Source organism: Trifolium pratense, linkage group LG1, assembly GCF_020283565.1.
Source record: "Trifolium pratense cultivar HEN17-A07 linkage group LG1, ARS_RC_1.1, whole genome shotgun sequence".
Lineage (NCBI taxonomy): Eukaryota > Viridiplantae > Streptophyta > Magnoliopsida > Fabales > Fabaceae > Trifolium > Trifolium pratense.
In genome coordinates, this window is record NC_060059.1 from 46,389,483 (window position 1) to 46,401,178 (window position 11,696).

Here is an 11,696-nt window from a genome sequence, read left to right on the forward strand (position 1 = left end):
TATGCTTGTTGCACTTGAATATAAACTTATTTGGGATTTATAACATGAAAAATGGGATTTTTGGGTGATTTTGAGTGAAAAACGTGTTCTTGACAGGAGCTGTTCGCTACAGCTCGCTGAAGCTCGCCACGAGCAGGTAACCCACTGGTGTGGTTCGCTGAAGCTCGCTAAGCCTTCGCTCAGCGAACTGCTCGCTACAGCTCGCTAAGTCTCGCTTAGCCACCGTGTCAGCACAGCACTTTGCTGTTTAGGAATTTGTATGGCTTTGAGGGTTCTAACATGTTATATTATGTATGTTAATTGTTGTAATAGACATATATGATTATAATAGGGATAATGAACATATTGTATGAGATTAGTTGAGTAATCTTAGAGAATAAATATGATTGTGATGATCATGAATATGTGTTAGGAATATGACTTGATCTTATGCTTTTGTGATGATGTATGCAATTGGATTATTGATGTGTGTTTTATGACATAAGTGTAAATGAAACCTTATGTGTATAAAAATGGTTATGCATATAATTATCATATGAATAGCTTCGAGCTAGATAGCGTCATGTATTTGATGTGTTTAAAAGTAATCATGCATTCATGAATAATTGTGTTATGGGAATCATGTGAATTCCAATAATTGATGAAAATGGTTTATGAAAAGTGGTCGAAGATGGGATTATGTTATCCGAGATCTGGAACCCATATCCAAACATGATATAAAACTGTGTGACTCCTCTTTATGGGAGAGATGGTTGATGATAGCCATATCCTACATGATATAAAACTGTTATTGAGCTTATCCAAGGGAGATAAGGTGGTTCGGTAAGTTCCGACGCATCCAACAAGATGTAAAACTGCTGATGTAGAGTCCGTACATGACTATAATCTGAACAGTCCGTGCATGACTATAATCTGAACAGTCCGTGCATGACTATAATCTGAACAGTCCGTCATGACTGAAATCTGAACAATGTAAAATTGGTACCACATGCATTAGTCGTGTCTAGGAATGACATGACATTGGATAATTGGCATTAGATGCATTAGGGTAAATGCACATGTATTTGATAATTGTTATGTGACATTATCTGGTTGGATTGTAATGTGTTTTCCGTATGTGTTAAGCGTTGGTATTTACTAATTGTTTAATACTGTGATTGTTGCCATGACTTGATATGTGAGTAGAGTCCGTCATGACTATAAAATGAACAAGTGTAGAGTCCGTCATGACTATAAAATGAACACTTTGGTAGTGTCCGAGAAGACGTGAAACTATATGATTGGTGTGTTTGTAAATGAATGATTAATTGGTAGTCGTATTTGACGATGTATGTGCGTGAGTTAGAAATGTATGATAGCGTGTGAAGTGTGTAGTATACTACTCACACTTATATTTATGTTTATGTTTTCTAACTCTCTGCTTTGTGTTAATTGCTGGACCTTTGGGGGTCCAGGTTGACAGGTTATGTGTTAGCCTCGTCCGAGTGCAATGGTGAAGCTCTGCTCTGATTGAGACACGGGAAAAAGGGGTTTTTATATGTATATGCATGTAGTCCTCTTAGTATACTCTGTTGGTCTTAAGCTTTCATTTGAAAAGTATCCGTTTTGTATAACTAATAACGCATCGTTCGATGCGAGGTTTTGTTTTTAGTTCATTCGAATATTTTACTAGATAAATGTATTAGTATTATCTTTGAATGAAGTTTGTGATATTCAAACCAGCGCTCTATAATCATATTTTCAATTTTTTCGCTGCGTATTTTCGAAAAAGATTTTATAAAGGCAGAGTTAATTAAATAACGGGTTTGGGTGTTACAGGTTCAGACACAATGTTCACATTGACATTGCTAGAGCTTCCATTTTCCATCATTCTTCGATTGAAAGTCACATACTGCCCACTTACCCATTGGTTAATGGGTGCTTTCCAAGATGGTTTGAAAGTGTTCTGGGGGCCTAGCCTTTGCTGGATCGAAAGGCCTTTGGTGATGGGCTTTCCCCAATTGGCTCCTTTGTAGGGCCAAGCTTTTTGGTTTGGCCTAGCTTTTGGCCATTTTCTCTTGTTTTCAGTGTAAGGTACAACATTTTGAAGGCCTGCAGTGGCCTCTTTGTCGCACACAGCACTGCACCTAGGGCAAAGCATCACCTCAGAATTCTTCAGCTTGCACCTATTCAGGAAGTCCACCAGTTCTTCCTCAGCATGGGGTACACTTCACGCACCCTCTTTTCATACTCCTCTTCAGGCACAGCCTCGACTGGAGCAGCAGCATCTACAACTTCAACCATGTTGCAGTCGTAGACTTCGACATAGGTAGCATCAGCAGTTGGCAAAGGGTCTGCATCTACCTTCATTGGAGGCTTTGCCTTATCAGCATACTTCAGCCTTCCTTCATTCAGCGCTTTTTGCACCAAGTCCCTGAAAACAACACATTGATAAGTTTTATGTCCCAAATAATTATGAAACTTACAATAACCTCTTTTCTTTCTTTGTTCCATTGATGGTATTTTCATATCTTTTGGCACAATAATTTGACCATCAGCCACCAATAAATCAAAAATTTCATCACATTTCGTAATGTCGAAGGTATAGGTTTTTGTGACAAACTTATCATTTTTTGGTTCGACTGGATTTTTTCCATTCGACGGCCTTAACAACTTACAAGTGTAAGGAGGCCCAGGCTTTAATTCAGCCACGTTAACATCACTATCTTCGAATTCTAAGTATTCATCACTAATTTCATAATCGATCTCATTATCACAAGAACCAACAAAACTAATTTCTTTCTTTTTCTGAAACTTAGAATTTCTAGCTTTTTCAGCTTTTAACCTTTCGATTTGTCTCACTCTGTCAGCTAACTGTGACATGTCTCGGAGGTATTGGGTATCCAATTTCTTTCGAATCGAATAGTCTAAGCCACCAGCAGCCATTTCCACTAGCTCATGTTCAGGCACTTGAGTAAAGCACCTAGATTTCAATAAACGAAACCTGTTCAAATAATCATCAATTGACTCTTGGTTTTTTCTTTTTACACTGGCCAGCTCTTTCAGGCTTATCTTGGTTTGGCCCATATAAAATTGTTCATGGAAAGTTCTTTCCAATTGGGCCCAGCTATGAATTGAATTGGGAGGCAAAGTTGTAAACCAAGTAAAAGCATTCTTGGTAAGCGAATTAGGAAAATACTTCATTCGCAAATTTTCATTGTTTGCTAAATTCCCAGATTCAGCTAAGTACCTAGCAATATGCTCTACAGTCGACTCACTAGTGTCCCCAGCGAACTTAGTATACTTTGGGACTTTCCAACCTCTTGGTAACTCTGTCTGCAACACATGTTCATTGAAGGCAGAAACAAAATTTGGCCTTCGACAACCTGTGTTTAGGCCGTTTTGGGCCAAAATCGTTTCGACCATGTTAGCCAAATTATTTTGGCCAAGTAAGTTATTGTTCTGAACCTCTTGTACCACTTCATCAGGGTCTTGGTTCCTCCTAACCATTACCACTGGAGGGTTCTGGTGAACCACTTGAGGGTTTGGGTTAAACACTGGAGGGTTTTGATTTATCACTTGAGGAATTTGGTTAACCTCGTGAGGGTAATAAGTTTCCTCTTGTGCAACTGGTGTAGGTGTTGCATTTGGAACCGTTTCATTGGCCACATAATTTGGCCTCTGTTGCACCGGGGTTGCAGCCATTGCAGGTAATATCACTTGTGGAGTAACAGGATTTACTCTAGGAGGTGGTGGTGGTGTACCAAAAAAATCAGCAATTCGACTCATTTGGAATGCCAACATTTGATAACTTTCGTTGGTATTCTGAATTAATGGGTTAAACACAGTACCAATTTGTCGCGTCAAGAGATTAACCATTTCATGATTACTCTCGTCCATTTGTTGTCTTAGGGACAACACAGACGCAGTAGTCAGGGGTGTGGGAGTCACCCTTGATGAAGTATACCTATTAGGTTCGAAAACTGGCATCCCAAGGCCAAGTGTGGGGGGAGGCCTATACATAAAATTATGCCTGATGTTAGGTTTGCACGTCCAGGACCAGCGGTCACGGACGGAATTGCCATAGTTGTTATTGGCATAGTTGGAATGACATCATGCACATTCGAGATGGCTGGGCTGGAAAAAATTGGAACGTTAATTAATCCAGACGTGTCCAAACTCTGTGGGGGTGGATCGACTCCCCCACTCGAACTTGCTTCACTACTCATTGCGCTAGGATTTTGATTTTTATTAGAGTTAGATCTTTGGGTAGTTTTAACCATAACCTAACCTATCGTCAAGTACAAGCAAGTAACAGACTTCTCATTCCACCACATACAAAATATTTTTTTAAACAAACACAAAACCAGTCCCACTGGGCGTGCCAATTTGTTTACGTGAAAATTTGGTAAACAACCGCTAGTTTAAGTATTTAAACTCGCGAGACCAACTAGTAAATCTCAGGACAATTTTGTGTTTTGTTTATTTAGGAAAAGGTTTGAATGTTCGTTTTAATAAGGAAACAAACACTTAGAAATTGAAACGTTTTCAATTAACACAAGAAAAAAACTAGTTCGAATCGCCTCGAAGTAACAGTTTCTCAAGCAAGCATTCAAATTAAACTAAAGAGAATTGCTGGAAAGTAAATTGCATTGAATGTAAAACAATTACAAATAAATGGTTCACAAAACATACATTTCTTCTAAGATATTCCTTTCTTTCGAACGCTGAGTACTTAGAATTTCAGAGAAAGTTTTATGTAAAATTTTGTGACCCTTGTTCTGAATGAAAAACTGCTATAAATACTACAACGAAGTGGTAACTGCTTCTTGATCATCTGGACGCTCTTCGATCTGCCACGTCGACCCACGTTCTCCACTTTCATCTTTCATTCCTTCAGCGCGCGCGCCAATGCTTATTGGGCCGTTATTGTTTCTTTTTTGGGCCTGGCCCAACTTGCCCTTCGACTCAATTCTGTGCTTTCGACAGACTCCTGACAAAACCAAACCCAAATGTGCCTTCCAAAGCCTTCGAAACACTCCTTTGCTTCGATATAATTAGACCTCGACACAAAATTTGAAAGTTTTATTTTGACAATATAACCTTCAAATAAATGTTGGACCCACCAATTATATTTAATTGATAAATACCAAGTTTATATCCAACACCCACATTAAATGGATGTAAGTGGATGATGTGGCTAAATGAAAGGTTTTCATCGGTTTGTGAATTAGGGTTTAGATAGGCAATTCTACAACTATATAGGATTTATATATATAGATGTGTCATGAATTTTCTTTAAATTGCGAGCCATTAATAATGATAACTTCTGTGGAGCAAAAAAATATGCTAACGAGTGTCTTTAGGATATTTTAGTGTGGTTGAATGGGAAATATTATAAAAGTAAAATTATGTTTTGTGTGAAATTAAATTCTTTTGTCAAATACTTTTTTGTTTGGATGATTAATTTGATTTTTTTTTTCCAAAATGATAGAATTTATAAAATATTTTATCCAATTTATATTCTAGGAATTTTAAATGACACAAAAAAGTTAAGAATTTGAAATTCTTTCCTTCCGTATGTTTCAAAATTTTCAAATTAACCCCTAGTTTTTTTAAAAAATTGCAAATTGGTCCCTAAGTTTTTTCAAATTGTCTTTCAAATTTTAAATTTGTCCCAAAGCTTTTTAAATTTATAAAAGTGGCCCAAAGTGTTTACATTGAAATTTCCTATTACTCTATCAAAACACACATTTAAAAATGAAGGTAATTTAAATACAATCATTTGAATTACTTAGAATTTCAAATTCTCTGAAATTTCTAATTAAGATTTAAATATTTTAATTTTTAATACAATGATTGTATGCATTTTCATAAAAAGTTACTATTTAAGATTACTAAATAGTCTCCCAAAAACACTCATTAGTATTTCGCACTAAAAATGCTAACTTATTACTCTCGACAAACTACTTATCTATTGATTTTTTAATCAATGATCGTAAGATACTCATTAACATTCTCTCTATATAATATAAAGTAATTACTGGTATTTAATTCTTTTTCAAGTAATAATAAAACAATAATGCTATCCGAACATGTAACACCCCGATTTTTATAATTATTATTTTTATTTAAATTTAATTAAATATGGTGTTGCTATGTGTTATTTAAATCGTTAGGTGAAGCTTATCCACCTTTAAGGTGAAATTTCTAGCCATTAGGCTACCTGACAACAAAAATTATTAGGTGGGGTAGAGGCAGTAAATTGAGGAGAAAAAAACATAATTAAAATAAAAATAAAAATGTAATTGATTTTAGTGATTTAATTATGAGAGAAAAAATAAGAGAAAATAGTTTTAGTTAGAAAATCTAGTTTTTGATTAAAATAAGGAGTTTTTGGTTAAGACTTAAGATGGGTTCGTTTGGTTCAGGGGTTTTGGAGGGGAGGGGAGGTGAGGTGATATTTTCAATTTTTTGTTTGGTTCAATTTTTTAGGAGGGGAGGTGAGGGAAGGGGAGGGATTCAAAACACATTTTAGACCACTTTTTGCTTCCCCCCAAATTGGGGGGATTTGGAGGCATTAAATGTTATTACAATTTTAATTATGTTGACATAATTATCCTTATATTTATTTTTAAATACCAAAATCATCCTTACTTGCATTTTTAATGTTGCTAACTTGCTATTTTTTTTGTGTCAAAAAAAAACTTGCTACTTTTTCATTATAAAAAGAGAACTTGCTATTTGTTTAGGTTTTTGCTTACGTTAATTATTATTCACTCACACAGACATATATAATTTGTTTTCAATTTTTTTTTTTTGGATTCGTTGATATTTCTTATTTCCACACAATTTTCAATCTGTTGCATAGAATATACAATTTTGTCATATAATTGTTTTGCCTATGTTTATATTTTGTTACATGTGATTAATTTGTTTTATATAACTTTTTGCTTTTGCCTATTACGTTAAATGTATATATAATTTTTTTTATAAGATTAAATTTTAAATTTTTGTGTGCAGTTTAATTTTTATAAATTATTTATTAGATTCAATCAACCATCAAGATAAAAAAAATTAACATCAACAAATAATTATATTTGTGGAGTTTCGAGTCTATTGAGTTCTTATATTTAAATATTTATAAAGTGAATAATTTTAAAATTATGAGACTCTTATAAATTATAAGGATAAAAAAGTAATTTAATTATATCATCCCTCTCCTCGTGAACCAAACATATTTGCAATTAAAATTTCTCTCCTCCCCCTCCCCTTCCCTCTTTTGAACCAAACACATCTGCAATTAAATTTTTTCCCTCCCCTCCCCTCCTCTCTATAAAAATCCCTCCCCTCCCCTTCTACTCTTTTGAACCAAACAGACCCAAGGAAGTGGGGTGGGGGGTGTTAGTAGTAAGTCTAGTTTATGATTAATTTTATATTAGTTATTAGAAGATTTATTTTAAATTGAGTCTATTTTATACTCCTTTCGTCCCAAAATATAAGAACTCATTGACCATTGCACGTACGTCAGTGTATAAATTTGATTACAAATATCTTTATTTCTCTATTAGTAAAAATTATAAAAATTTGATATTTTGAAAATATTCATCGAAACAAATTAAACAATATCTTATACGATAATATATATAGGGGGCTGCTAACTTAGACCCAGTTGGGTCTAAGTTAGCAAGGTGCACCTTCTCAGTTGGACAAAAATACCCATTTTTTTAATTTTTGAAAGAATAGAGCAACAGGGACATTTCTGTAATTTACCCAACAGTACACGCGCCCCCAATTTCTTTTCCCACCCCCCAGGACACGTGGCAGCTCCTGATTGCACAAAAATCACGCGCGTGCATCACACGCGCCGACAGGCGCGCGTGGCTGAAGCCCACACGTGGAGAGAGAAAGCCTTTTGAAAAGGCAGGCCACGTGTCAGCATATGATTGGCTGCGTTAATTTTTTTCCATTTAATACTTTAAACTCGATTATTTCGTCGTAAATTAATTTTTTATTTTTTATTTTTTATACCAAAATTCATTTTTTTTTTCTCTACAAATAGAGACTTGGTTCGTTTGATTTGGACACAGAAAAAAAAACCCAATTTTTCACTACCTTAATCTCATTTTTCACTACCTTACATCAACTCACTGAAACCATTCTACCAGAAAAATGGTTTCAGAGTACAAATCTCTGAAACCATTCTACAAGCTAAATGGTTTCAGAAGCAAATAACTAATAATCAACTTACTGAAACCATTCTACCAGCAAAATGGTTTCAGATTACAACTCTCTGAAACCATTGTACCAGATAAATGGTTTCAGAAGCAAACACAATTAATAAATTACTCACTGAAACCATTCTACCAGTAAAATGGTTTCAGAATACAACTATGTGAAACCATTCTACAAGCTAAATGGTTTCAGAAGCAAATAACTAATAATCAACTTACTGAAACCATTCTACCAGCAAAATGGTTTCAGATTACAACTCTCTGAAACCATTGTACCGAATAAATGGTTTCAGAAGCAAACACAATTAATAAATTACTCATTGAAACCATTCTACCAGTAAAATGGTTTCAGAATACAACTATGTGCAACCATTCTACCAGTAAAATGGTTTCAGAAGCATACATTAGTTTTTAATTACCGTTTTATCTCATTTAATTAACTAAAAATAGTTTCAGGTCTCCAAAAATTTCATAAAATATACCAAAAGTTCCAGAATATTATCTACTATTTTCCTGGTATAATGGTTTCAGTGAGTTGGTTGAGTGGTGCGTGTTAAATTACAACACACAAGTAACGTATTTAGTAGACAAAAAATGAGATTAAGGTAGTGAAAAATTGCGTTTTTTTTTTCGGTGTCCAAATCAAACGAACCAAGTCTCTATTTGTAGACAAAAAAAAATTATGAATTTTGGTATAAAAATAAAAAAATAAAAAATTAATTTACAACGAAATAATTGAGTTCAAAGTATTAAATGAACAAAAATCACGCCCAGCCAACCATTGTGTGACACGTGTCCTACTTTTAAAAAGCAAATTTTTCTCTCTCCAGGTTGTAATCTAGTGTGGCGCAGGCGCTGGAATCTGATGGATCAGGATGATCTGGGCTGTCTGATTGATCAGACAGTCTTGATGAGATCAGATCTTGGCTGTCTGATGGAAATCAACGGTCTGTAACCATGGTCCTTCGGTACGCGCGCGACACTGGATCCGCGTCTATTAATGGTTTCAGAAGGTGGGGCGCGTGTACTGTTGGTGTAAAATTACAGAAATGCCCCTGTTGCTCTATTGTTTCAAAAATTAAAAGAATGGGTATTTTGGTCCAATTGAAAAGGTGCACCTTGCTAACTTAGACCTAACTAGGGTTTAAGTTAGAAAACCCCATATATATATATAGGGGTTTTCTAACTTAGACCCTAGTTAGGTCTAAGTTAGCAAGGTGCACCTTTTCAATTGGACCAAAATACCCATTCTTTTTAATTAATTAACCAAAATACCCATTAATAGACGCAGATCCAGTGTCGCGCGCGTACCGAAGGACCATGGTTACAGACCGTTGATTTCCATCAGACAGCCAAGATCTGATCTCATCAAGACTGTCTGATCAATCAGACAGCCCAGATCATCCTGATCCATCAGATTCCAGCGCGTGCGCCACACTGGATTACACCCTGGAGAGAGAAAAATTTGCTTTTTAAAAGTAGGACACGTGTCACACAATGGTTGGCTGGACGTGATTTTTGTTCATTTAATACTTTGAACTCAATTATTTCGTTGTAAATTAATTTTTTATTTTTATACCAAAATTCATAATTTTTTTTTTTCAACAAATAGAGACTTGGTTCGTTTGATTTGGACACCGAAAAAAAAATACAATTTTTCACTACCTTAATCTCATTTTTTGTCTACTAAATACGTTACTTGTGTGTTGTAATTTTACACGCACCACTCAACTAACTCACTGAAACCATTATACCAGGAAAATAGTAGATAATATTCTGGAACTTTTGGTATATTTTATGAAATTTTTGGAGCTTTGAAACTATTTTTAGTTAATTAAATGAGATAAAACGGTAATTAAAAACAAATGTTTGCTTCTGAAACCATTTTACTGGTAGAATGGTTGCACATAGTTGTATTCTGAAACCATTTTACTGGTAGAATGGTTTCAATGAGTAATTTATTAATTGTGTTTGCTTCTGAAACCATTTATCTGGTACAATGGTTTCAGAGTTGTAATCTGAAACCATTTTGCTGGTAGAATTGTTTCAGTAAGTTGATTATTAGTTATTTGCTTCTGAAACCATTTAGCTTGTAGAATGGTTGCACATAGTTGTACTCTGAAACTATTTTACTGGTAGAATGGTTTCAGTGAGTAATTTATTAATTGTGTTTGCTTCTGAAACCATTTTGCTGGTAGAATGGTTTCAGTAAGTTGATTCTTAGTTATTTGCTTCTGAAACCATTTAGCTGGTAGAATGGTTTCAGAGATTTGTACTCTGAAACCATTTTCCTGGTAGAATGGTTTCAGTGAGTTGATGTAAGGTAGTGAAAAATGAGATTAAGGTAGTGAAAAATTTGGTTTTTTTTTTCTGTGTCCAAATCAAACGAACCAAGTCTCTATTTGTAGAGAAAAAAAAATTATGAATTTTGGTATAAAAATAAAAAAATAAAAAATTAATTTACAACGAAATAATTGAGTTCAAAGTATTAAATGGAAAAAAATCACGTCCAGCCAATCAGACAGACACACGTGTCCTGCTTTTAAAAAGTAGATTCTTCTCTCTCCAGGGTGTAATCCAGTGTGGTGCACGCGCTGGAATCTGATGGATTCGGATGATCTGGGCTGTCTGATTGATCAGACAGTCTTGATGAGATCAGTGCTTGGCTGTCTGATGGAAATCAACGGCCTGTAAGTGTAACCATGGTCCTGCGGTACGCGCGCGACACTGGATCTGCGTCCATTGATGGTAATTTGGTTAATTAATTAAAAAGAATGGGTATTTTGGTCCAACTGAAAAGGTGCACCTTGCTAACTTAGACCCAACTGGGTCTAAGTTAGCAGCCCCCATATATATATATATATATATATATATATATATATATATATATATATATATATATATATTTAGAAAAATACAGTCAAAACAAGATAATATAAATAGTGCATTTAGTCAAAATATGTCTTATAAAATGAGACGGATGGAGTAATAATTAACTCACACAATTTGAGGAAGCAATAATAGGAAAGTTGCAATGGAAATTTGAATTTAAACTGAACCAATCCATATTTTATACATTTTGTAACAAAATTTTAGATTTTCATTTTGAGTTTTAAATTTGTCACAAACTTATCTAAATGACTTAGATCATTATTTTACTCAACAAACTCAATTTAACAAACTTTGGAGCTTTTATTTAAACTTATCTTAGCAAAAATCCGTGTACCATTTACACCAAAAAAGTGAGATTTGATAGCAAAACTAAAATACTCATAACTTTTTCATCCGAATTCGACTACGTTTGTTGTTGATTCGAGGTAAGGGGGTGAATTTGTTCACTACAAGGGTGTGTTTAATCACAAGGGTAGTTGAGGAGTCCTCCCTTTTGCCTTTGTTTTTGGTTCTCGGTTCTCCAATTAATTGTATTGTTTTAGCGTCGGTAGAAATTCCTAAATGAATTAATTACTTTTAGTCACAACCTAA